The following is a 27,760-nucleotide window of genomic DNA, read 5'->3' on the forward strand; positions in this document are numbered from 1 at the left end:
ACCAACGGTCGGATAAGCTCAAATGTAGTTCAGTTAGCCAGGTATTTCACTCCATGCATGCTTCCAGTAGTAGCGGAGGAGTAAACTACTGAGGATTAAATTCCCACATCTCTGAACATGAATGTCCCCTGGGTCGGTTTGTTCTCATCAAAGGTACAATAGCGGAAAAAAATCACACTATGGAACGCATATACACCTTCAGCCAATTAACTCTCATCTACTAAAAATAATCAGCAAACTCCTACACCAGTGTTCCTCATTGTCCTGCAGGCCAAAAGTGTCCCTCGAAGACCCAAAGAGTGGCCCGTAAGCTGCCTCGCCCGTACACTATGCGTTTCGTATGTATTTATCATTTATACAGAATTACTTATTTAATTCCCCTTTTCACGAGCTCAACTGTCACTTTAAGTGGTTCTTTTACCCATTTTTTTTAGCCAATCAAAAGAATGTAACCATATCTCTACTTTTCTTATTGGTTGTTGCTTTATAGAAGTGCATCAATACCTGGATTACACTGTTGAGCGCAATTATCCAGTAATTAGTTGGAGCGATAGAGTAGAAATTGGCAGCCTTCACGTGGCCTACTTTGTTAAGTGAGAAATCATGACTAATGCCATCAACGAGTTGACCGAACATCGATCATCGATCTCCCGATCTCTAGAGCAACAACACAAGCCACTACAATGGTCCTTTTCAGGGACAATCGACACGCCAGATAGGCCCTGGGACAAGGATCCTCCAACTGAACATTGAGGGACTCTCCTGGGCAAAGAACGAGTATCTCGCAAACATAATGAGACCCCTAAACATTGATGTCCTGTCGCTCAAATAAACCCATATTTTGGATGCCCTATATGCCAGTCGTTACCACATCGATGTGTACAACCTCACAACACAAGCACTGTGGTTAATGTAGACATGATTCTTTGTAAAAGGTTTTAGTTTGGTGTTTAAAAATCTTAACACATATTTTGTTGCCAGAAGAAAGGGGAAAACTCTATTGTCATATTTTGGTACTGGCAAAGGAGGTCCCATGATGTAGATGCTCACCCGAGCTCTCATTATTCTGATAATGCATTGTCTTGGGGCTGTACGCTTTTTGGCATCCTCTGGTCTAGCACCGTTTGAGACGAGGCTCAAAAGAAATCTGTCTCTGGTGTGGACCAATCAGTTTCAAGGACAATATTATTAGAGTATGTTTTTGTTTGCATTCTGACCACAAGCATTGTGGTTAATGCAGACATGATTCCTTGTAAAAGGTTTCAGTTTGGTGTTTTAACATCTTAACACCTGTTTTGTTGCCATAAAAAAGTGGAAAACCTATTATCACATTTTGTATTACGTTTCAAAGCTGTAATAGCTACGGGTAGCCAGGTGCATTTTTGTTATTTCAAGTGAATGCAAATGGTGATCAAGGACAGGACCCAGAGGCCCACGTGCACAGCAGAGAATGGGGCACGTCCCCAATGTAGATTTGGACGGACTCCGTGCTGAGGGACTGATCTGTGGTGTTGTGACGGGGAGGGTGTGTCTGTTCATTAATGCAGAAACGCAATTTCCTTTCGGAATAAAGCTTTTCCGTTTCACAAACCTCTTGTGCTCAGGTGTTGTGGAGTCGCCCACTTTTCCAGAGGACAGAACACATCGCGAAGTTATAGATTTGAAGCTTTCGTGACTGCAAGGATTCATATTCTTAGGTTTTTTCGGTAAAGTCACGTAGGTAAAAAATTAAAATTAAAATTAATAAGAGTAAAATAAAAAATAAAATAAAAAAATTAAAATCACGACGTTTCGGAGGCAACACAAGCTTCCGTCTTCAGGTGGAACCGTCACAGCACGATTGCTGTATCAATTAAGAGCTCTTACTTGATACAGCAAGACGGAAGCTTGTGTTGCCTCCGAAACGTCGTGATTTTTATTTTTTATTTTATTTTTATTTTAATCTTATTAATTTTTTACCTACGTGACTTTACGGAAAAAACGTAAGAATACATCGCGAAGTATCCACTCATTGTCTCCGAACTTTATTACTTTTCTTGTCTATTTAGCTGACCTATCCCCCTCATTACGATTTGCGAGAGGAGAAAGATAGGGCGGACCGGCAACATGAGCAATAGCTGAAACCGAGGAGGATGCACACCCTTCAACTGAACTTATCGAGACTGCTTCCTGCCAAATTACAACAAGTGAGTCTCCAGAACTTTCTGAAGGCAATTCGAGCCAGGCCCTCAACCTACACAAGTAAGGCCAAGCAAAAATGTGTGATGACAAAAAAATAGACAGTCTTAAGAACAACAATGCACAGGACTTATCCAGTACGCTTTCCAGAGGGATCTACAATGAGCTAATAACATGTGAAAGAAGCTAAAAGCGTCCCCGAATTACCAGGAGTATGTAGTTACTCAATCATATTTTCATATTGTATGGATTTTGGTGAAACATGAGAAGGCGTTAGGTCATGTAGAAATGTAAAGGAGTGCTTCATTGAATCTGTTGAAATTCTGTACGCTAAATTTCCAAAGACAAAATACTGAAAGAGATCAGTCTTTTGTAACTATCAAACAACAGTTACAAGGTGATGCGAGGTTCTTGGCGCGGATGTATATGAAGCTCCAATGCATAACGGTAAGTTACATGTGAAATCTTGAATTAAAGCTTTCGTGACTGCAGGTCTTTCGGTAAAGTCATCTACGTGACTTTACCGAAAGACCCAAAGAATATAAGTTATATGTGGCCTGGTAAAATCACAAGTTTCTGATGTGGTGGCCCTCCACAATATATTAGTGGGGAGTACTGTCCTACACCAATGTGACCAAACACTCATTGCCGGAGTGGACTGGAACATAGCACAAGACCTATGGCTGGACAAAGCTCACCCCACCAAAACAATGTAATATTAGAGATCTCATTGCCCATACGATTGACCGATGGCAAATAACACATTCACAGTAAAAAGACGACACATCTCAAGCCCTCAGTAAATCATCCTCCCACAGACAATTCCCAGCTCTATGACCATGCCCCTATTGTGTTCCGGTTCATATTTTATTCCCAAAATGCATGTCATAGGATCTGATCAATGGACCGTAACATGGAGGATATCAAGACCTTCTTGCCAATAAATTCAGCGCATCCCCTCCCCCACCTGCCACCTCCCCACTAATGGTATGGGGAGCCCCTCGAGGGAGCCGATTGGCACTCGGGGCTCACATGAGGAATGAGAGATGCAGGCAGATTCTTGAATTGAAAGTCCGCCTTTAGGTCCTCTACACACAGCCTCTACGTGCTCCGAAACACCAAAATTACAGCAAGAAGCCAACCAGCGCAAACTAAGGTTAAACCAGTGATTGAATGAGAACAATTCCAACATCTTCCTTAAATCCAAACTCATAATCAACAATCCAACAGTCTCCTCAGCAAGGTAGCTTGTGAGAATGGAGAAGGCCATAAGAGCCAACTTTCATAAAGCAATGATCAAGGATGAACATATTAATAATAATATAATACGAATGGAAGCACAGCACTGAAATAAACAATTCAACCACTTCCACAATTTCCTCTACTTCTCGGACAACCGAGGCACACACAATTCAATTATGTGTGCAGTATGTAGGAGAGCAGTCCACAACATTGAACAAAATGCTTTCAAACACAAGCATGTGCTGAAGCAGTAATACATTAGCCACGTTTGTCCACCTGATGGCGCTTTTACTTTAATTGGCTGCGCCAGGTGGAGGAGGGTGCATACGACACACTTTTTACTTACGCGATCTGACCCAAAAATATATTTTGAAGCAGACCAAAATCTGTTCAATACCTGCTCAAAAATGTCCTGGTGTCCCAGTTCAAAATAGTGTAACTTTCATGTTTTTAATATATCTACTTTTTACATTTATAAATTTCTGTCAGATGTGTATTGTTTGTGCAAATAAATGATACTGCTATACAGTATTCATATTTCCCTTCAGCAATTTCTCACTGTTGATTCCAAATTTTGGCGAAAAGGACAAAGGAAAATACAGCTGCAGGTTCAAAACATCGTCTTCTGAGATTACCCACAAACTTGAATTCCAAGTCAACATTTCAGCAGGTACATCACAATGGCTACAACATTATTCAACCGTGCCTGTGGAGAACAGCCTCTAGTTTTGTATTAATCTTCACATTAAAAAACAACTACATCAGAGTTGATGTTTAATATATAAGGAATACTCAGGAAATATGGACATCTTTGTAAATATATTGCATATGTTATATCAAAATATGTTGCACGATAGCAGTGTGAACAATGCTTAAACATAAACTATAATTCTCATCAGGGAATAATTCATTCTGCCGTATTTTCTAGTTGTGTCCATCCGACAGATGTCTTCCAATTGTTTAGCAAACTTGTCGAACGCGATGTTTGTTGTGCTCATTTATCCCGAGCCCAATGTTTGTAGTCATCTTTATCAAGTTATCCTAACATACATTTCCTGAAGTGAATGTTTTCATTGGACGTCACAAGGAGCGTGTCAAAAGCAAATTTGAGAGGGTTAATGTTTTCTCTCATTAATATCGATCCCTTTGTGTCTCCAATTACGTGGTTTTCGGAAAATATCTCTTCATGTCAACTGTGTGAGTAACTTCGGAGAAAGCGCTGCACCTTGTCTGGTACGTCTGTGGTGCCACAGCAATGGAGCACCTCTGCTGGCACTGCCATCCCCTCGCACCCCTCCACAAAACACACACACATGCGCGTACATTACTATCAATACGGCCGCCGTTGGCTGCGCGGGTAAACGCGCGCGTTTGGGGAAACCGCGCGCGTACAGCCACGTGAGAAATTAGGGGAGCTGCAGAGCTGCAGCGTAGGTGTGGTGTGAGTACGAGCGTGCGTATGAAGCGCGCGTGTATTCAATCATAAACGATCCCTGACGCTCGCGTGCGTGTTTACACAGCGTGTTTTACGCAGTGTGTTTATGTAGCGATGATCGCATTAACGGTGGGACGCGCGTGCATTACTTCGCAACTATGCCAAGGACGTGCACGCCCAGGGTACGCTGCGGAAATAATTGAGGACCTCGCCGCCGAGAAGGTCCAGCGATATCTGGCCAGCACCTCATGGTGGCAGCCAGATGTAAGCTGCGTGTGCCTCCCATTTAATGCCCTTGTTGAGTGCGCACGTGCATGCGAGAGACTCGCTAATGAGCGTGCGCAGTTCCGAGGGCTGGGACGGGAGCACGCCATCACGAGCCTTCTTGCAGAGAAGGAAGAGGAGGAGCTCGCCAGGATGGTAAGGGCAGGGGGCGAGGGAGCCTCCGGGACCCCGCGAGACAGCCCCAGGATGGGTGGCGGGGCTACAGACCGGCATAGGGGATATAGCCGGCCATGTGATCCATTTACGCGGGGAGGTAACCCAAGCCTGCGAGCAAGTGACCCAAGTAAACGAGCAGGTGACCCGAGGAGGCGAGGAGGTGACCCAAGTATGCGGGGAGGTGAACCGAAATATGGACAAGTTACGATCTATAGTGGCGACAGTCCAGGCCAAGGTAGGTGAGTCAGAGTTTGGGCAGATGCGTATTGGGAGGGGGCAGGGGGCCTCCTACGGAGCCGCCACCCTCCCCCGGGCGTGTTATTTATGCGACTGTCGGGGGCATCTCGTGAGAGACTATCCCCAGATCGCCCGTGCCAGACACACGCCAGAGTTAAACGCCAACGCCCCCTAGAGAGTGGACCAACTAGGAGTGCAATCGACATGGTCCCAACACAAATAGACGATAATAATAATGGCGAGCGAGTGACCTCCCCGCAGATGCCGACAACAACACTCAAGGACGCGACAACTGCGGGCGACTGGCTGCGGGAGCTAGTGGCGGGAATCTCGGGGGCCACGTCGCTGGTGGAAGGGCAGGTAAACGGGCGGCGTACCCGGATTCTGTTGGACACGGGGCGGTAGCCTCGCTTGTGAGCGCGACACACTGCAACGTGGTCGGGGTTGACATGGGCCGCCTACAGGTCCCGGACCGCGCGCTGCACACTGCGAGTGGAGCCAGGATGGGACTGCTGGGGAGGGTCACCCTGGAGGTCCGTCTCGGACGCCAGGTGTGTGACTAAGAATTCTACGTGTCGAGCGTGTTGTGCCATGAGTGCATAGCAGGTACCGACCTCCTGGAAAAGTTGAGGCTTAATGTACAGCCCCACCAGCGATGCGCCACCATGGAAGGCAGCGGGGAGCGGATTCCGTTCCTGGGACAAGAGCCAGATCACCCCCGCTTCACACCCGTGGCCGCTACCCTGGTGTCGGCCGTCACTATCGGGCCTCTCGCGGAGATGCTGGTGCCGTTGGCAACACCCTCCACCGATCCCGCACACCGACCATCGGGTGAGGTAATGCTGACTCCTCACCCGGAGTTGGCGGCACGGTACGGAGTTGTAGGGTCAGCCACGCTAGTAAACGCGGATGGGGGCCGACTGTTTATGCGGGTATTTAACCCCCACAGTACCCCAGCAACGCTGTGACGGTGCACCGTGGTAGCCACAGTACACCCCCTGTACGCACACCACTCTCACAACTCGTGTTTGCCCTCTCGGCTGAGGACCCCTGTTGCTCCGAGAACAACCAGAACATGGCTTGGCGAGTTGGTCCGACTCCAAGGGCAGAGGTCGTCCCCCTGCTTGACGTGCTACATGTACCCTGGGCAGATTTACCCAAGGGGGAGGCCGATCAGCTGCGCGGGTTATTGCGGGAGTACGCCGACGTGTTCAGTGAGCACGAATCGGATGTGGGCCAGACAGACCTCGTTAAGCACCAAATTGACACAGGTGCCGCCCGACCCATTAAACTCCCCGCATACCAAGTGGGCGCACCTGAACGGGCCCAGATTAAAGAGGCAGTCATGGATATGCTCCGTGATAACATAATCCAGCCCTCAGCGACGCCCTGGTCTGCCCCGGATGTACTGGTGACGAAAAAGGATGGGTCGACCCGGTTTTGCGTTGATTATCGAAAGTTGAACGCAGTTACCCTCAGCGACGCCTTCCCCATCCCCCGCATCGATGACACCTTTGACAGCCTCGCAGGGGCGTGGTATTTTTCCACCCTCGATCTAGCGTCCGGGTACTGGCAGGTGGAGATGGTGGAGGAGGATTGGCCAAAGACCACCTTTACCACCCCGATGGGACTGTACGAGTTCCGAGTGCTTCCATTCGGACTCACCAACGCGCCTGCGACATTCCAGTGGTTGATGGAGTTGGTGATGCGGGGCTTGCAATGGGAACAGTGCCTAATTACCTGGATGACGTGATAGTGTTCAGTAGGTCCCTGTCTGACCACTGGTCCAGGTTACGGGAGGTGTTCCAATGACTGCGAGCAGCCCATCTCAAGCTCAAGCCGCGTAAGTGTCATCTTGCGCAGCACGAGGTTGGGTACCTCAGACACTGCGTCAGCGAGGCAGGGGTGCGCACCGACCCGGAAAAGGTACGTGCCTTAGTGGAATGGCCACGGCCGAGAAACCTGACAGAGATCAGGTCATTTTTGGGGCTAGCCACTTATTATCGTCGATTTGTGAAGGGATTCAGCGAGATTGCACGCCCCCTCACCCAACTCACTTCCCCTAAGAACCCCTATCAGTGGACAGAGGCCTGCCAGACGGCCTTCACTACCCTCAAGGACCCCCTCACCCATACCCCTACCCTGGCTTTCCCTGACTTTTCCACCGATTTTATTTTGGACACTGACGCCTGCAGCAGTGGGCTGGGCGCGGTGTTGTCACAGGTGCAGGATGGGACGGAGCGGGTCATCGCATACGCAAGCCGGACCCTGAGCGGGGCCGAACTTAATTACTGCGTGACCCATCAGGAACTGTATGCCGTGATTTTCGCATGTAAACAGTTCCATCCGTATCTGTACGGCAGGAAATGTTGGGTGCGCACTGACCATTATGCTCTGCAGTTCCTCCTCACATTCAATGAACCACAGGGGCAGATGGCCCGGTGGCTGATGCAGCTGCAGGAGTACAACCTGCAAATCGAGTACAGGGCGGGGCGGACGCACGCAAAGGCGGACACACTCGTTTCAGCGGTGTGTGCTGAGACGAGGGTAGAGGAGGCCTGCCCGTGCTTCACGGGGGGACGCTACTGACAGGCAATGGCCCGCCTGGAGCACCCTGGGACCGCCCGGCGGGCACGGGGCCCACACCCCGGGGCCCGTCGGGCCGCTCAGCCTCGCCCGGTCGGATTCAAAAAGATGTCGGCTGTGCGTTCCTAGGCCTGGATGATGAGCAGCTGAGACAGGCCCAGCAGCGAGACCCGGACCTGGTGGCAGTGGAGGCGGCCCTGCGAGAGGAAAAGTTCGCCCTGCAGGGAGCCTGGAGTGGTTTGTATGCCCGGTTGTGTGTAAAGAACGGGGTGGTGCGGGAAATAACTATAGCCAAGCGGGATGCATCTGTGTTCCCGCCCAGGTGCGGCCCCAGCTGCTACGGCTGGTGCACGACCACCCGCACTCGGGAGACCCTGCGTCGCGAGTGTCTCTGGCCCAAACTGGCACAAGACGTGGCCGCCTGGGTACAGGGCTGCCGCGCTTGTTAACAGTTTGGGCAGAAACCGGCGCGGTATCAGGTGCCCCTGAGGCCGTTCCGCATCAGCCGGGTGAACCAGCCAGTTGGGATCGACCTACAGGGGCCATTCCCACGATCCCACCGAGGCAACCGGTATATTTTCATAGCGGTGGAGTATTTCACGCGCTATCCAGTGGCGGTGGCCATCCCCGATTAAACGGCCCTTGTGGTCGCCCAGGCATTTGTGGAGCATTACGTGTTTAAACATGCGATCCCCTAACGAGTCATTACTGACCAGGGTAGTGAGTTCGAGGCAGAGCTATTTCAGGTGCTGTGCCGGGAGTTCGGAATCCAGAAGGACCGAACTACGGCATACCACCCCCAGCCGAATGGTATGGTGGAGCGTATGAACCAGACCTTAGCTGGGAAGCTCAAACGTATGGCGGCCGCCAATCAACAGGATTGGGACGAGCACCTCCCCTATTCCCTGTTCGCCTACGCCACCACAATGCACACATCTACGGGACAGACCCCATTCCTGATGTTTGGTCGTGAGTCTCGCCTACCAGCAGATCTGTTGTTCGGCATTCCCCCGCCGCAACCGGAGGAAGGGAGCCAGCCCATGGAGCACCTGATGGGGACCCTGCGAGGGGCTCGTGGCTGGGCCTACCAACAGGGGGACGCCGCACATCAGCGGCAAGAGCAGGGCGCTCGGCCCCATGTGGAGAGCCCCCCTTCTACTCAGCGGGCTCTAAGGTATGGCTGTGTAGGGGTGTTAGAGAGAGAGCCCGTTATGCATGGCAGCCTATGGTAAACAAACACAGTAGGCGGGGCTACATGTGTGCACAAGCAGGTGCCCTCTGCGACGTCCGCGCCAGACACCCTGGGGGGTCGATTCGGTCGTTATGATCCCCCGGGGCCCCACCCCTCAGGGAGGGGTTGGGTATAAAAGGGGATTGTATCGAAGGGCTCGGGAGTGATGTTTAGCTAAAGAAGAGGAGGCGGAAGACGTCTGAGATAGAGCCCTGGACTCCCCCTGGTACGCCGTCCTTATCAGGACCGCGCAGGCTCGAGCCAGTGGCGTGGTACCAGAGCCAGAGCCAGTGCTGGTCTGGACTCTGGGTACCGGGCCCGACTGACCAGTGTCGGGCCAAGATAGCCTCCCCTAGCCCATTAGTGGAGGACTCAGAGGCAGGCTAGGGTTAGCTAGAGAGGTGTGTCCTCAGATAGACGGGTGAGGGGGCCGATACCCCCTCAAATGTGTATGTCACAACGTTGGTGTTAAATAAACCAGTGTGCCTCCAACTCCGGTGTGAACGAGTCGTGAGCGTTACTACATCTGGCGTCAGAAGTGAAACAAAGTACGAACATGGATACACGCCGGACGACTCGAGTCGGAGTACCAGGGGCGGAGGACACCGCTGCAGTCGGAGGGCCCGAGATGGCTGAAGATGCCATCGAGCAGCCGGGGCTGGGTGCATCCACGCCACAGCAGCTGGAGGAAGGGGAGCCGTCGACGGAGGGGCTGAGGCAGGCGCACGCGAAGCTGGCCGAGCTGCTGTACGCCGCAGCCGCCATGCTCGACAACATCACGCGGCTGGGGGCTGCGGGACCGCCACGAGGCGACAGCAGCCAACGACCACAGCGCCTTCCCGCCATTTCAACGGAGCAACATTTTGAAACTCCCGCCATCGCCGCAGCTGCTGTTGAGGGCGTGGCCGCTCTAAGCATCGCGTCCAACGGCGGGAGTACAGTGCCTGCCGCGTCACCACGGGTGCGACCGGCGATGCCATCGCTGGTTCGTGCCGACGCTGAGTTGAGTGAGGCGGACGAGGGAGTGCGTTCTTCCTCGTCATCGGGGTCGTCGGCCGTTGTGGGTCACATCGATGGGGTCGAGGTGCGCATCCTGGTCGATACAGGAGCATCGGCGACCATTATTTCGGAGTTGATTTATAACATTCTCCCTGCCCAGAGCCGTCCCTTGATGCCTGTTAATGTGCCATTCTTTGCTGCTAACGGGGGTTCACTTGGCATCATCGGACAAATTCGAGCCCAAATTTGTGTCGGGGATATTAAATTATCTGGGCCGATTTTTGTTTCCTCCTCGCTGGCGGTTCCGTGCCTGCTGGGGACGGATTTCCTGGCCAAAATGCCGATTAGGATATTAATCGACCAGGGATGCATTGAGCTCCCATCGGGCCGACGCATGGCGTTTTTGCCATCCCCCGCTACGAGCCGGACGGCGTTCGCGACGGTGCCGGCGTTCGTAGATAGAACGGTGCGCGTTCCTCCGGGGGCGCAAATGTTAATTCCTTTGAGACTTCGGCGGCCCTTCGCTAAGGGCATTGGGGCTCAAGGGGTTTTGCTGGGACCGTCTAGGGCCGGGGTCAGTGGACCTAATTTACTCCCGGCCCAGACCATAGTGAGAGGGGATGGAGAACCCTTCATCGCGGTCCTCAATGTGGGCTCGCAGACGGTGGTGGTCCCACAGGGGACCGTGCTTGCTCACGCAACGCCGGTGCCCTGTGAGGAACCCGTCGCGAGTCATGTCGGCGCTGCCCCTGCACCGCGACCACATTCAGACAGCGATGAAGGGTGGCTCGAGGCGCTTTGCGCGGGATCGACGGACCTGTCAAATTTAGAGCGCCAACGTCTTAAGACACTACTGAGGGAATTTTCCGACGTTTTCAGTCGGGATAAATACGATTTGGGCTGCACTCATCTGCTGCGTCACCATATTGATACGGGTGACAGCGCGCCAATACGCCAAAATCCTTTTCGGTTGAGTCCCGCCGAAAAGGACCATGTCAAATCGGCTGTTGATGACATGCTAGCCGCCGACATAATTTCTCCCTCCAACAGCCCTTGGGGAGCGCCGATCGTCCTGGTTAAGAAGCAGGACGGTTCGTTGCGGTTTTGCGTTGACTTTCGGCGCCTTAATAAAATTACGGTTGCCGACGCATACCCGCTCCCACGGATGGACGAATCGCTTGACGCCTTGGCGGGAGCGCGATTCTTCTCCACATTGGACTTACTTTCGGGATTCTGGCAGCTTCCTCTGGACGATGATTCGAAGCCTAAAACTGCTTTCCGTACTCCGCACGGCCTGTTTCAATTCAACCGGTTGCCGATGGGCTTACACTCAGCGCCAGCAACTTTCCAGCGGTTGATGGAATTGGTTTTGGCTGGATTGCAATGGGAGTCGTGCCTGATTTATTTGGATGACGTCATTGTCTTTGGAAAAACTTTTGAGGAACATCTCCAGAGGTTGCGGGCGGTTTTCCTAAAGATGCGGGCTGCTAATTTGAAATTTAAGCCCCAAAAATGCCATTTGTTACGCGAGTCGGTGCGTTATTTGGGGCACATCGTGGGGCGCTCAGGTATTTCTACCGATCCCGCCAAAACGCAGTGTGTAAGCTCCTGGCCGACTCCCACCTCAGTGGGAGAGGTTAGGAGTTTTATTGGGTTTGCGTCGTATTATAGACGCTTCGTCGCTAATTTTGCGACTATCGCCAAACCCCTACATGCTTTAACATCTAAAGGGGTTCGGTTTTGCTGGGGTCAGGAGGAGGAGGCTGCTTTTTGCTCCCTTCGGGATGCTTTGGTAAACGCTCCTCCCCTGATTTACCCTGATTTTTCAAAACCGTTCTTGCTCGACACCGATGCGAGCAACACGGGTATTGGGGGCGTGCTCTCCCAGGTGGTTGACGGCGTGGAACATGTGGTTGCGTACGGCAGTCGGGTGTTGTCTCCAGCGGAGCAACGGTATTGTGTCACCCGTAGGGAACTGTTGGCAATTGTCCATTTCGTCCAACAGTATCGCCCATATCTGTACGGTCGGCATTTCACCGTCCGCACAGATCATGCGGCACTGCAGTACGCCCTGAGGGTTCAACAGCCATCGGGACAATTGTCCCGATGGTTGGAGGTCCTCCAGGATTACGATTTCCAAACCACATACCGTAAGGGCGTTCGCCACACCAACGCGGACGCTCTGTCACGCTTGCCAACCACCTCCGAGTGTGCATGCCTCCTGGGGTCTGGACGTTGCAGGCCTCCAGGGGACACATCGGTACCTGTCTTGGCGGCCGCCAACGACGACGATGCAATGGTTCCTAATTCGATCGAACAGCAGGGCAAAGATTCCCTGTTGGGGTTGCCCGTCATTGAATGGGGGCGCCTCCAGATGGAGGATGTCTCCCTCCTCGGGTGGCGACGTCGCGTTGGCGGTGCGGCGGGGGGAAAAAGTGGTGGTTCCGACGCATGGGAAATGTGCCAAGGTCTGCTAATGCATTGGGACGGGAAGTCACGTCGACATCGGCTGGTTGTCCCTACTGGGTTGCGGGGTAGGGTGGTATGGGCCGCTCATGAGCGCCTCCTACACCTGGGGACCCAAAAGACTCTCGCCTTGCTGCAACTTGATTTTTACTGGCCTGGCATGACGAGGGATGTGGGGGATTTGTTGGGATCGTGCCCTCAATGTGCACAACGCAAACCGCCGGCACGGGAGTCTAACCCGCCCTTGCAATCGATCAAAGTGTCCAGGATAAACGAGCTGGTCGCTCTGGACATTTTGGGACCATTCCCCGCCACCCCCAGAGGGAATAGATATTTGTTGACGGGTGTCGAGTATTTTACACGTTGGCCTATGGCCTGGCCTTTGGCCAACCAGTCGGCAGCAGCCATCGTGGAGGCCTTTGTTCAGGGTTATGTCCTGGACAAAGGTGCTCCGGAGAGGCTGCTGACCGACCAGGGCAGAAATTTTTCCGGTAAACTACTCAGACAAGTCTGCGATCTCCTGGGCACAAAGAAAATTCGGACCTCCCCATATCACCCACAAACTGACGGGATGGTCGAACGTTTGCATCGCACCATCTCGTCCATGTTATCACAACAAGTTTCGGACTCGCAAACGGATTGGGACCTACAAATTCAGGGGGTCTTGGCGGCGTACCGGATGGCACCCCATGCGGCTACGGGGTTTTCTCCCTTTTACCTTATGTACGGCCGAGAACCAGACCCGCCTGTTCGTGCCCAGTTGCGGATCCCCGTGCCGCAGGGAAAAACTAATCTGGCTGACCACGTTAAATTTAATCTGGACAAATTGACCGAGGCACGGGATGCTGCAATGCAAAACTCTGACCTCCGTCAGAAGGCAAATGAGCGCCTCAGATTGAGTCGAGCGCACATGCTGCAGTGGAAGCCGGGGGACAAGGCATGGTTGCACTGCCCCCAGGTGCCACTGGCAACCTCCTCTAAACTTGTGCGGCCGTGGCGGGGCCCTGTGGAAGTGGTGGAGGTGTTACGTCCGCAGTGCGTGCGCATCAAGTGGGGGAAGCGGCGATGGTTCGTGCACCCCTCCAGATTAAAACCCTTCGCTGCGGTTCACAACCCCACTTCACACGCGCGTGGCCAAACATGTGGGGGGTCGGCCGACTTGCTGGGTCCGTCTCCGTCGCTCTCACCTAATGCCTTGCCGGCTGTGCCACCTTCAGGAGCATCAGGAGTGACGGGCTCACGCCCGATCACCCCTCCTGCGGATGCCGAGGGTCACGCGGAGTCAGAGGAATGCTCACCTCAAGACGGACAGTAGCCACCTGATTGTCCGCCACGCGGGGTTACCCCGTGTGAGGGGCCCGCTGCAAGGACGCGCGCTAAAATGCGCAAACTGTTGTGAGGCCGGAAAATGTGTACATAGCTGTTGTGTTTATTGGGTGTTGTGTGGATGGTGTGTTTCCCGCTCCTCGGATGTACATATGCTGGGTTCACCGTTTGTTGTGTGTGCGGGGTGGGTTCCCTGCTGGTTGTATATAAGCTGTTTTTTTTACGGAATTCGTATTTATTCGGGGGGGTGCGTCGGGTTGTTTCTCATCTTGTTGTTGCGTTCTTGTTCTGGTTCCTGTTATTGTTCAAAAATAGTGAGGCACACGCGCGGTCAGGGGGTGAAGGCACCTTTATTGTCAAATTTTTGTATGTTGGCAGCCGGGACGGCTGCATGCTATGCGGGGGGGAGTGATGTAGGGGTGTTAGAGAGAGAGCCCGTTATGCATGGCAGCCTATGGTAAACAAACACAGTAGGCGGGGCTACATGTGTGCACAAGCAGGTGCCCTCTGCGACGTCCGCGCCAGACACCCTGGGGGGTCGATTCGGTCGTTATGATCCCCCGGGGCCCCACCCCTCAGGGAGGGGTTGGGTATAAAAGGGGATTGTATCGAAGGGCTCGGGAGTGATGTTTAGCTAAAGAAGAGGAGGCGGAAGACGTCTGAGATAGAGCCCTGGACTCCCCCTGGTACGCCGTCCTTATCAGGACCGCGCAGGCTCGAGCCAGTGGCGTGGTACCAGAGCCAGAGCCAGTGCTGGTCTGGACTCTGGGTACCGGGCCCGACTGACCAGTGTCGGGCCAAGATAGCCTCCCCTAGCCCATTAGTGGAGGACTCAGAGGCAGGCTAGGGTTAGCTAGAGAGGTGTGTCCTCAGATAGACGGGTGAGGGGGCCGATACCCCCTCAAATGTGTATGTCACAACGTTGGTGTTAAATAAACCAGTGTGCCTCCAACTCCGGTGTGAACGAGTCGTGAGCGTTACTACAGCTGCATACCCCGCCCGTAGGGGCTGGATAGGTGGGGAAGCTGACCACCTACTGGCGTGGACCCTGGACCGTGGTGCGGCAAATCTCCTCCGGGAAGGTGCTGATCCAGGGCAGGGAGAAGGGCCGAGAGACGGTGGTCAACGTCCACCGATTAAAACCATGGAGGGCGGCCCCGGTGAGAGAGACCCCCGCCTTCCGGGTACCCTGAAACCATGGGATCCCCATGCCCCCCATACCCGAGGGCTTCGCACCATATATGGGCCCCGATAAGGAGGTGACGGGCGGAGTTTGTATTCATATTCTTAGGTTTTTTCGGTAAAGTCACGTAGGTAAAACATTAAAATTAATAAAAGTAAAACAAAATAAAAATCACGACGTTTCGAAGGCAACACAAGCTTCCGTCTTCAGGTGGAACCGTCACAGCCACGACAGCTGTATCAAGTAAATGAGAGATTGCAAGAGCTACCACTCCGTATATATAATGGTTGGAGAGGGGGGATAGGCCAAGTACGGCACACTTTTTTATTAATATGGTAAGGTGAGGCTTAAGAGGCTGAGCCTTTGTTATGGAGAAGTACGGTTTGTTTACTAAGCCTGGCCTACATAACAATAGTGTGAAAAAGAAACAACTAAACCTGGTAAAACAAGCCTGGCTGTCTATCAATAACCTGTAATAGTTGTATGTCAAATAAGATGGTCCAAATAAGTGTAGTTAAATCTTTTTTGCATGGTTAATCACATCTTTCCAATAATTACTCAGTTTGTAACCATCATCACGGTTGAAATTATGTCTGTGTTTGTATATTTGTATGGCCTCGTGTACAAACCTTTGATGGTAGCCAGGAGGTTTGCAGAGAACCTTGGTCTCGGAAAAGACAATTTCATGAGAGCCTACCAAGTTGTAGCAATGATCGGCAACAGCCGAAGAATCAGTTCTGCCGTGTTTCAGATCTGACTTGTGCTCGCGGACACGATCAGAAACATGACGTTTCGTTTCTCCAATGTAGCAATCACCACAACTGCAACTCAATTTGTAGACTCCAGGATACTGTAAGTCAGGAACGACATCCTTCACAGATGGAATCAGATCACGGAGTTTATGCACTGTACTGAATCGGACTTGGATCTTATGTTTGTTTAGAATTTTGGAGATCTTTTTGGTCACGCCTGCTATGTATGGTAATGTGATAGTTTTGGTCGGAGTTTCATGTGGCGAAACAGCTTGGCGGATAGTGCGGTCAGAGTATCCGTTCATCCTGAGGGCCCGATGTACATGTCTTAATTCACCGGCCAGGTGGTGTTGGTCAGAAATGCCATGGGCTCTGTGGTATAGCGTTTTGATGAGAGAATTCTTTTGAGATGGGTGGTGGTGGGAATCCGGTTTCAAGTAGAAATCTGTGTGGGTGGCTTTCCTGTAGACAGAATGTCCCAAGGATCCGTCAGGCCTCCTCTCAAACAGAATATCCAAGAATGGTAGTTTACCATCTTTCTCCACTTCCATGGTGAATCTGATGGATGGGTGTCTAGAAACCGGATTCCCACCACCACCCATCTCAAAAGTAGAGTGAGGGTACACTTAGGGATTGAATAGGGATAGGCTCGGCGCTGCTCGCTGAGTATTTACTCCGGGCCACACATGGTTTTTTTTATAGACGCGCCATTAATAAACTTTAGCACAAAGCACCGGCGCAGCGTGATTTATGTGTGTGTGGGGAGAGTGTAGGCGTGGTATGTAATTCGAGCGTGTGTGTGTGTGAGGCGCAACAGGTAGTAATTCATTAACTGCTCCCGCGTCCGTGTAGCTGCGCCGCGCTATTAATAGGGCGAGGGAGGGGTGAGTTAAAACCTGTTCGCCGGCGTTATGCCACGTATTTTACGTACGAGCGCACGAGCGCGTTAGCATTTAGCGGTGGAGCGCGCGTATATTACCATCAATACGGCCGCCGTTGGCTGCGCGGGTAAACGCGCGCGATTGGGGAAGCCGCGCACCTACAGCCTTGTGAGTAATTAGGAGAGCTGCAGAGCTGCAGCGTAGGTGTGGTGTGAGTACGAGCGTGCATATGAAGCGGGCATGTATTCAATCATAAACTATCTCTGACGCTCGCGTGCGTGTTTACACAGCGCGTTTACGCAGTGTGTTTATGTAGCGACGATCGCATTAACGGTGGGACGCGCGTGCATTACTAAATTTACAGCCGCCGTCGTTTGCGCGTGTTTACGCGCGCGGGTGTGAAATAACCCCGGGTGGTGGTGAGCCAGCCGTGCAGATGTCCCTCAGGGAGGACGCTGGTGCGGGGGGGGCGATCACCCGATCGGCGGGGGCCCGGCGAGAAGCGTCCGAGGAGGAGGTTGGGGGAGTGGAGGGGGTGGACGTCGCGCCCCGCCCCCCCGCTCACGAGGAGCGGGGAGGTGGGCGTCAGCCCCCACACGTCCATCATGTAACATGAATGTGGCCCTTCACATTTTGTGTAAATGCATTATTTGTAACTACTCATATTGAGACCTTTATAAAAAAAAACTTTAATGAGTGGGAGGGGGGGGGTTAGGGAGCAAATGTTTAAAAAATTTACTTTTGGGATTTGTTGTCGAATCAAACTTAACTTTTTACGTGCAAAGCCTAAGCTCACCCCTGCAGACGATCGCCATAATTCAAATCGCTCAACTCTGTCACTCGCGAATTTCTGTCTTTACATCCGACTCCACGCACCACGTCGCAATCCCGTTACCTTGCTGACGACTCCGATAGCGTCAGGACGGCGTGGTGGCATCGCGACGTTACGGAAATCGTGAGGGTGAGACAGCACCAGTCGGAGTTCTGCCTCACAATTGTGAAAAAGCCCAAGTACTGGGGCGCGGTGGGAGTCTTCATTGACCACAGCAATTTCTCACTGTTGAGGTCTGGACGCAAATGCCAGAGAGAGCCGTGTGAGCTCCGCCGTGGGGTCTTGTTTGGAGTCTTCTAACATACGGTTGCCAGGGTGAAACAGTGGTAACACTTGCGCCTCACTGCAATAAGTGTCTGGGTTTGATACCTGACTTGGGTCGCCTGTGTGTAGTGTGTATATGTTCTCCCCCCTGTTCCTCACGAGGTTCCTCAGGATTTCTCTGGTTTCCTACCATAGCGAGAAACATACACACAGTCATTGGTGCTGGGCAAACATTTTAATGCAGGATTCTCCTGAATCATAATCTTTGCGCCAAGTGTGACTTTACTGGGCAAATGTTTACGTATTTATATTATTGTTGGTATTATTATATGCATGACCTGTATGTGTAAACAACAAACAGTGTTGGAAATTTACATTGTGATTTAAATGTCGCTTTTTCATATTAACATTATTTGGCTATTATATTAAATTCTACCGACTGAAAAGTTACACAATAACCTTCAGAGATTTGTAAAAATCTCAACAAACTCGAAGTTACTGTCAGGGCAGAACTGGGAGGTCCTGTGCCTCTCCTGTGCATCATTTCTTGATAACTGCTTTTCGTGTTTAGTTTGTTGTCCTTCCCCCGCACCTCCGCTTAGCACGGTTGGCTACGTACGGTGCGAAAGAAGTTCAACATACATACATGCATAGTCTGTGAGGCCTGGTGGAGGGTAGTAGGCGCTTGCGAAGTGTGATTGTTATATTGAATTTGCAATTGTTTTCTCAGTCATATGTTCCTCATGCTGTCTCTTGGTGTGAATTCCAGCATGCATCCCTCCGTTCTTCTTTGTATTTCTGATTCCGCTCCCCCCCCCCCATTTTACTTGCCAATGTCCACGTTTCTGATCCATGTCAGTAAAACAGATGATCAGACAATACATCTTCAGATATCTGTTTCCCCACATAAATATGGTAAAAGTATTATTTTACAAACACCCATCGACCCAACAGCCATCTGGGAGTGCATCATTTGGACAGCATTGATTTAACAGAAGCAAACTCTGGACCGGTGTTGCTATGTTTTATCTCTTCAGCAGCAGAGTCAGGGTTACTTGAATTAATGCTGGTGAACTGCCAGATGTTATAGGCAAGGACTCTCTCTGTTAGATATGGGTCCGAGCTCGACGCAAAACTCGATCATGTATAACACAAAATTATGATTAGCGTCATTGTAGAAGTATCTAAATAACAATGTCAGCAGCCAATTGCAAGCATCTGTTCGTTAAAACCGTTCACATTACTAAAAGCTACAGCAACGACAAATGCAAAAGGAAACTATTCCACCTTTCTATATTTTAACAGCTCTTTTCATCCCACTGCTGGATGAAGACTTACCAACACAGTGTCGGGTTTACTTCACCACGCTGGTCAGTGCAAGTAGGTACCACAAAGACCTCCACCGGGCTGATGAAACAGTCCTTAGTTCGCTTTGCGTAAACACACGTGTGCATTGAACGTATATGAAACAGTCCGGAAGATCAGGGTTCAAATGATGAAATGTTATTTATTTTTCTTTCTCATGCAACAAACACTTAAGCTCTTTCTTTGATTGATATACGTAGATCTTGTAAAACGTATATACTGTTTCCATCAACACAGACCACTTTTTAGCAATCGCGTCATAAGCCGAGGATTCGACGCGCAAATGGTGGGAGCGACGAGTTTGTCTGTAGGCGTCATCCATAGTCATTCTGTGAATAGACTTGCACCTGCCATATGAATCTAGAGCTCCCACCAACTGGGCCTAGAGCTCCCACTGAATGCCCTGCTAACAGACTGCGTAGGCTGCACTTTTTATTTAGCAATACCGTCTGATAATAACCTTGCTGATTACATCTTGTGCAGAAGCTGAGCACAGTCATATGACGTTGCTAAGTCACCAGATTATCACAGTGGTACAATTATTCCTAATTTAACGTAGATTATGCAAAACAGGAGGAGGGTCTGTTTTATCTCAGCACGAGTTACTCAAGGGCTTGGCAGTGTGAATGACTGGTTGCCACCTGTCCAGGTTTAACCTGGAACGGTCCAGGAATTGGCATCTGTGTCAACATGGCGGGAATCAAAAGGTTTCAGTTTGGTGTTTTAACATCTTAACATATTCTGTTTTATGGCCAGAAAGGGTAAAACCTACGTTTATATTTTGATACTGGCAAGAGAGGTCCCAATGTTGTAGCTGGTCACCCCGATCTCTCAATGTCCTTTGTGCTGTTTGCCTTTTGACGTCCTCTGGTCTAACACTGTTTGAGACGAGGCTCTAAAGAAAGCTGTCTGTGGTGTGGATGAATCAGTTTCAAAAACAATGCATATATTACAAGAGCATGTTTTTTGTTTGCATGTTCACCACAAGTATATAATAATAATGCAATTTATAACGCGCACAAATTTGCGGACGTAACGGCCGCAAGTCAGAGGCGCGGAGCCAAGCTCAGAGTCGCTCGAAAGCATGGTTTTAGAGGTGAGTTTTAAAGTCTCTCTTGAAGGAGACGATTGAGGTGATGCTGCGAATGTACAGAGGGATAGCGCTCCAGACTGTCGGGGCTGCCACCGAGAAGCGGCGCATAGACATGACCATCCTGGATCTTGGTATCAAGAGGAGGTCGTGAGTCGCGCTGCACAGGCATCTGCCGTGTGCTGTGGTTAATGCAGGCATGATTCCTTGCAAAAGGTTTCAGTTTGGTGTTTTAACATCTTAACACCTGTTTTATTGCCAGAAAGGGTAAAACCTACGTTTTGTCTGTGGAAGAGGGTAGCTATCCTGTCACTCACCCACCCACTCGGGTTGCTTCGTTTGGGTGTGACCTGGATGGTCCAGGAATTGGCATCTCTGTGCCGGTGGCAGGAATTTAATTCTACAGAGATCTGGTCGTATTATTGTGATTAATTTTATTACAGGATACTGCTAAGTTATGACAATAGACCTAGGTAGGCTGTTTTGGAAATGTGTGTGGGTTTAGTCTGTGTTAAAGGTGGCAACCCTCATAACTGGGCATTATAAAATGTGATTCATGACTTGTTTTAACATTTATAATGGAAATACTTTGCAACGTGAGAAGCATAATGTGTTCATATTGGCGAACTAGTATCGTAAACATATGGTTCTGTATATTGAACAGTTCAAACAATCAGCGATTATTACAAATGCTGGCCTCTAATTGACGCATAGGCTGAACAATCTTGCTGTTGTTTTTCAAGGTGGGTATAAAGATGTTTAGATTTGGTTTCAGAAACCTAAAAGACAAACACAAGTGTTGCACATTATTACAACAAAGGATATTGCAGCATTCAAAACCAGTAAAGTCCACGTGACAATAACAAAGAATGAATTTTAAAATGTATAGTTCCGTGCAAACGTTTGTTACTGGAAATAATTCAACTTAATAATGGTCATTGTATGTGCACTGTTTTCGATTTCTTGCGTAACACATGCAGTTGTTTTTCCATAATAGTTTTTTTTTTGGGTTAGATCACGTAAATATATGAATGTGTCGTGAAACCCGCCACCACCCGACACAGTCAACTAGTAAGGGTCGCCACGTAAACAGAACATGCCAATTCGTCACTAGTACAGCACACCAGTTGTTTTTGCCCTGAATTCTATTTGATTAATTGTTTCCATTGTTTCATGCTATTTTGTTATTGTAATTGTATTCACCCAGGCCAGACACTCTTAAAAATGAGACTCTATCCTGGTCTCTTGAGTACTTTCTTAGCAACATAAGGGTTAAAAACACCAACTAGGCGAGTTTTGCACATTCAATCCATGTATGTCATTGCTGATTATTCTATTTTTCCCCCTTGTAAATAAGGTTATCCCCAGATTACTCACCTAGTCTACACCGGTTATTATGCACCCAATTAACGTAGGTATTATTTATCATTTGTAAGTTAAAGTATATAGCTAAATTAATAAAATGACAGTTATACAACTCTAACCATTTAGAATACATTAATTCATCATTTATTATAACAATGTAACACAATCTCGTCAATTAACCGTATCAATAATTCCTCACAGTGCTAATCTTCATAATGCGAATTCAATTAACAATATTAGCCAATTGACGCTTTTTAAAATTACAATTGGATTAATGCTATGAAAAATAAGAACAGGTATTTACCCCGGGGTACCATAGTACCCCGGTTCTCCCATAATGTCCGTGGTGTAGTCATTTATAGTCTGTTGATGGTCGGCGATGCGGCAATCGACTCATCTCGACGAGCTGTACACGATGCGCTATTCAAAGTAGCACTGATTTCGGATTGATTGATACCCCAGTCGCGGAGTTAAGTACACCACTGGAAAAAATTGTTTCCCAGAAATAGAATATCTTATTGCCTCGGCCATTTTTTATTATTTGATATCCCGGGGTACCGCCATAAGGATCAAATAGACACCTTTTTGCCAAGAATCAAGTCTGCATTAACCACACGTACTTGTGGTGAACATGCAAACAAACATGCTCTGATAATTCTTTGGTTCTTTCGGTAAAGTCACGTATAAAGATAAAATAATACATTAAATTAAATACTAGTTAATTAAATTAAATACTAGTATTTAATTTAAATGCTTTTAAATACTAGTAAATTAAATACTAGTAAATTAAATTAAAACTAGTATTTAATTTAAATACTAGTATTTAATTTAATGATTGGCCTACATCATAGACAGCCTTATGGCCGAGTCTCACCAGTGTCAGACCAGAGAACGCCAAAAGACAAACAGCTTAATGCAGATTTGATACCTTGCAAAATGAACCTATTTGACGTTTGGACATCTTAACAGCTGTTTTATTGCCAAAAATGGTAAAACCTACTCGTATTTTTCATACTTTGATTATGGCAAAAAGGTCCCAGGATTAGAGCTCAAATATAACGCAATTTAAAATTTAGGTGTAGTTTTGTGTGTGTGTGTGTGTAGTGTTACATTTGTGTCAGGAGAATATAGGACTTTAGAACAATGAACTGGCTACGATATATTAAATATGTGATGTAATCGTCACGGTACTTGTCTGGCAGATTCTTTGACTTGCGCCCTTAAGCCTGAAACGAGAAAAATAAAAAGAGTTGGATAGTCTGTGAAATGTATCGGTAGTACGTACATCAGGAAATGTGCACCGATTAAACATTTAGATGCAATGGATATAACCGATTAAGTCAGTGTTTCTCAAACTTGTTTGGCCTATGGACCACTCAGCTGATGCAAACATTTCTGCGGAGCACTCAGCCCCCTCACCTCTGGTGACAAAACGCATTCACTTCTCTCTCTAAATACCAGTCGTACAAAATGATTCATATTACCGGAACACGAATATAAGTTTTATAGGGGTGGCATTTAGATATCAGGGTTAGGGTAGTTTAATCCAACGTAATTTACCTAACTTCATTTTTTGTATTAAATATCATGAGTAAAATATCAATCAGTGTACGAAACAAAAGGTATAATAAACGTCATTGTTTTCCGGTCAACCTGCGTTTGCGTCACAACCCTGCAGACCACCTGGAGGAGCGTCACTGACCACAACTCTGAGAACCACCGGATTATATGGATCTAATTTGCTGCGACACAAAATAATCTTGAGCGTCAAAGTGGCGTACATAAGTAGCGAAATAAACAGACGAGATGCCTGCTTCCCATATCTGCATTCACGTAGAAAAAAACATTTTCTCCACATCCCATCAGCTGTTTGGCCTACTGTAAAAAAACAACTTAATGTTTAATGTTGTGGAACAGATATGTAAAGAAGGCTTTATATTCTCCACAATTACGACAATTATTATTTTGTTTTATTATAGAGTTTCGTGTCAAACTAAGACCCATATCAGAACTGCTTTGTTGTTTAGTTTGTTGTCCTTCCCCCGCACCTCTGATTATCACGGTGGGCATATCTCACAGAGAGGGCCCTTGTATCTTCTTGGTTCTTTCTGTAAAGTAACGTAGAATGGAAATAATAAAATAATAAAAATAAAACATAATACCGAAAGAACCAAGAAGATAAATCCCTGCAGTCACGAAAGCTTTAAATCGAAATTTAGGGCCCTTGTATATAAACATCTGGCAGTTCACCAGTACTGGCTCAAGCCAAGCTTGACTCTGCTGACGAGACACTGAATGTCAAACTGGTCCTGAGTGGCCTTATATTGAACCAATACCGCTTGCAATTAATCATTTCCAGAAGGCCATGTGGCTGATGGGATGTGTAAAAAAAACTTAACATTTTTGTTTTTATAATCCGTTGCAGATGCTTCGTGAGTGACGTTCAACTCACTTTTCTGCGCATGAAAATATTTGTAGGCGAGAAGAGCCGACAAGAAGAGGCCAGCCACAGCCAACGCTGCGGTGCAAACAAAGGGGATGAAATAGATGCATTTGCCAGTTTTGGGCGGCGTGCGTGGTGGTGGTGGCGGGCACGCCTGCGCCGGTGCCAGGGGGCACCCCGCGGCACGGCTGGATGTCTGAGCCGTGCCCGCTTCACCTGCCTCTGCTGGGACATACAGAGATGACCATCCATGTGTTACATAGAAATCCGGTTCAAACATGGGGTTGTAATGAATAGTAATAACATCCGGTGTTTACCCGACGTAATTATTAGATCATTTATATCATCATCAGGCTTGGTCAGTCCACTGCTGGATGAAGGTCTCACCCAAGCTATGAAGCAGTAATCCTTCCAGTGCCTGCACACCGACGGCTTTCATCGCTACAGCTCCTCGGTTGACGCCATTCCATTCATTGGCTGCTAGTCTATCATCATTATTCCTGACCATCAGATCTCATTCCTTCTCGCAAATGTTGCGCTATGCAAGCCCACTTCGTTTTCTTAACATTTTGAATTCGGTCAATAATCTGCATATGTTCGCTAATCCATGTGTAGGGGTGTCAGGGAAAGGATTCCCACCAATAGGAGGGGGAGTGGGACGGTGACAGGAGAAGGGGGAGGAGCAAGTGAGGATATATAAGGGAATGAACGGGCAGGAAGAGGGGGGGTTGGCGGGAACGAGATTGGGACGGCTGGGGACAGGTGTGGATGGGAGAAAAGAAATAAAAGACGAACCCCCTGCAACCTTGTGTCGGCTCTCCTTTACACATGTGTAATGCGGGCGTAAGCGACCTTCCGGATGTGACGTCACGGGGGGTGGAGTCATGTGACGTGGGGGGAAGGTTCGGGGCTTTAAGCGGGTAAACCGGAAGGGGAAGGCAGTCGGGGTGTGAGCGGAATAGAGTGAGGCCACGCGGGCGAGTGTGGAGAGGGGGGGCGCCGACGGCCATCGGGAGCCAACCCCGAAGATAAGAGGAAGCTGCGGAGTGGTGTGCAGCTGCAGAGGAGACAGCCGGGAGGGCTGCGTGTTAGAGGCAGCGGTGTGGCTGCCAGGAGGAGCTGCGGAGAGAGAGGGAGAGAGGGCTGCTTGTTAGAGGCAGCAGTGTGACTGCGAGGAGGAGCTGCGGAGAGAGAGAGAGAGCAAGAAGCTGTCAGAGCTGCGGAGGGAGAAGAGCAGCAGCGAGTACAGCCAAGGGGGGCTGTGTGAGAGAAACAGCAGCAGAGCTGCTGTTGTGGATCGGGCCGACATTGGAGTCAGCACCGTGGAGAAGCTACAGAGTAAAGACAGCCGTGTGGGTGTACAGCACGAACCGAATAATAAAGGACACTGGGACAGACATCGTGGTCCAGTCGTTTATTACACTGGTGTCGGAAGTGCAACGGCATGTCGAAACAAGTGAGGAAGAAAGTTAATCCGGCGCCTGCATCGGCTTCTTCGTCCGACGACGACGAACTCCCTCCAACCACGGATCCTGTTGGGGTGGTGGAGGAGAGCCCGGCTGAGGCGACCACGGGAACGGGAGTGGAGGATGTTGGCGCGGTGGCGGGTCCGTCGACATCATCAGACGCGGATCAACGATGGCAAGCGATGGCGGTACAACTGGAGGCACTTAAGGACGTCCTGGCGCATCTATGCCATCTCGTCGCGCCAGGGACGATGGATGATGCAAGTGGTGCTCCGCGGGCCGCCACGTTGCCTGTCCTGCCGCCGCCATTGCCCACGCGGCAAGAGGCCGCCATTTTGCGCGCTCCGTGGCGCCAAACCGCCATCTTGGCCACGCCGCGGGCCGACGCCATTTTGAATTTGCCACCACAACCACCACCATTGGAAGACGGCGGGAAGAGGAGTCGGAGTCGCCACCTTACAACGGTTAAAGAATTTTCCGTCGGTGGGGACTGGAGCGCGTTCGCCTGCCGCTTCTTGGCGGCGGTACGCACAGCAAGATGGACCGATGCGGAGGCTTTGGAGGTGTTACCGACTCTCCTGGACGACGAATCTGTCCGATTCTTCCGTTCCATAACGACCGATAAGAAGGCAACTTTATGTGGTGTTTTTCAAGAAATGGCCGATGCTTATGAGCCACCAGATGATGCGCATCGGCGATTCGCTCAACGACAACGAGCACCAGAGGAGTCGCCCGTGGCGTTCAGGGGTGCGGTGCTGGAGCTCGCCATGGCAGCTTATCCTGAGACGCCACAGGACCTGCTCGAGCCTCTCATATTAGGGAAAATGTTGGAGCTGTCTCGGGATCTAGGGATCCCCATGCCTGTGTGTGGGCATGAGAAGCTAACTTCCCGGACGGCTGCTAAGTGTCTCGATGCGCAATTCAACCTCCGTCGCTGGAAACAAGTGACGGCGTGAACGGGGGGGCCCGTCAAAGATGGGGATGCGCTGGGGTGGAACCCTGCGCAGGCCGTCTATGTTCCGGATGACCGGGGCCCTCAACAACTGACGGCCGCCTCCGCTCCATGGACGGGACGCGGCGGGCCGAGACCGCGCGCGGTGCTACCAGAACGGGGCCGTCAGGAGGCGAGGCCTGCGCTTCGGCGCAACGAGGCCGAATGTTTCCGCTGCGGGCGTAGGGGCCACTACGCCAGAGACTGCTGGGCCCGCTTCCCGGCTCCGCCGCAGCAGGAGGCCTCGGCACCGGTCAAGTCGGCTAAAGATCCTCCGAAACAGGCATGTCGGCACGCACCAGACACTCGGCAAGGCTTTCCACCTCACCCACCACCTGTGTTGCGCGATCCTATTGTTGTTGTTAAAGAAAGGCCATCGACGGGGCCTTGTCATTCAGTTACGCAGTGGCGCAAATTGGCACGGAGAGTTGTCGCGGCCGCTACGGGTTCGTCCACTGTACCGGGGTCCATACAAGGTGTGGACGTGCGCATTTTGGTCGACTCGGGGGCGTCTGCGACTATTATATCGGATGTCATTTTCCATCTGTTGGGCATTCCGTCGGGGGCTGTGCGTCCGGTTTATGGGTCGTGCGTCGCTGCGAACGGGGGTAGCATGGGCATCGTGGGTCAGGTGGATGCTAAGATATCTATTGGGGATGTGTCGGCCTCGGGTGTTGTGTTGATATCGAGATCTTTGGCGGTTCCTTGTTTGTTAGGCACCGATTTTTTGGCTAAGATGCCCATTTTGATCAAAATCAATGAGAATTGTATTGAACTGCCGGGGGGCCGTCAAATCTCGTTTCTGCCGTCGCCCTGGGGGCGACCTGCTTCGGCCGTACAAGTGCAGGCGCTGTCCGTCGCATCTGTGGACATCCCACCTGGTACACAGATGCTTATACCCTTGCGGTATCGGAAGCCCCTGCCTGATCGGCTAGGAGCAGTAGGGGTCTTGTTGTCACCGTCCGCCACGATAACAACCGGGTTGGC

General features: G+C 50.2%; 1 long non-coding RNA gene across 1 annotated transcript; it reads right to left on the reverse strand.

Annotated features, from left to right (window-relative positions):
• Positions 1-19,561: 19,561 nt before the first annotated feature.
• On the reverse strand, positions 19,562-25,142 carry LOC144732357 (uncharacterized). Its single transcript, XR_013588180.1, has 3 exons — positions 24,326-25,142; positions 23,065-23,099; positions 19,562-21,287 (listed from the first exon to the last, which is right to left on the reverse strand). It is a non-coding gene; the product is annotated as an uncharacterized LOC144732357 (long non-coding RNA).
• Positions 25,143-27,760: the final 2,618 nt, after the last annotated feature.

The sequence above is a fragment of the Lampetra planeri genome, chromosome 42 (genome assembly GCF_965212315.1).
Source record: "Lampetra planeri chromosome 42, kcLamPlan1.2.h2, whole genome shotgun sequence".
Classification (NCBI taxonomy): domain Eukaryota; kingdom Metazoa; phylum Chordata; class Hyperoartia; order Petromyzontiformes; family Petromyzontidae; genus Lampetra; species Lampetra planeri.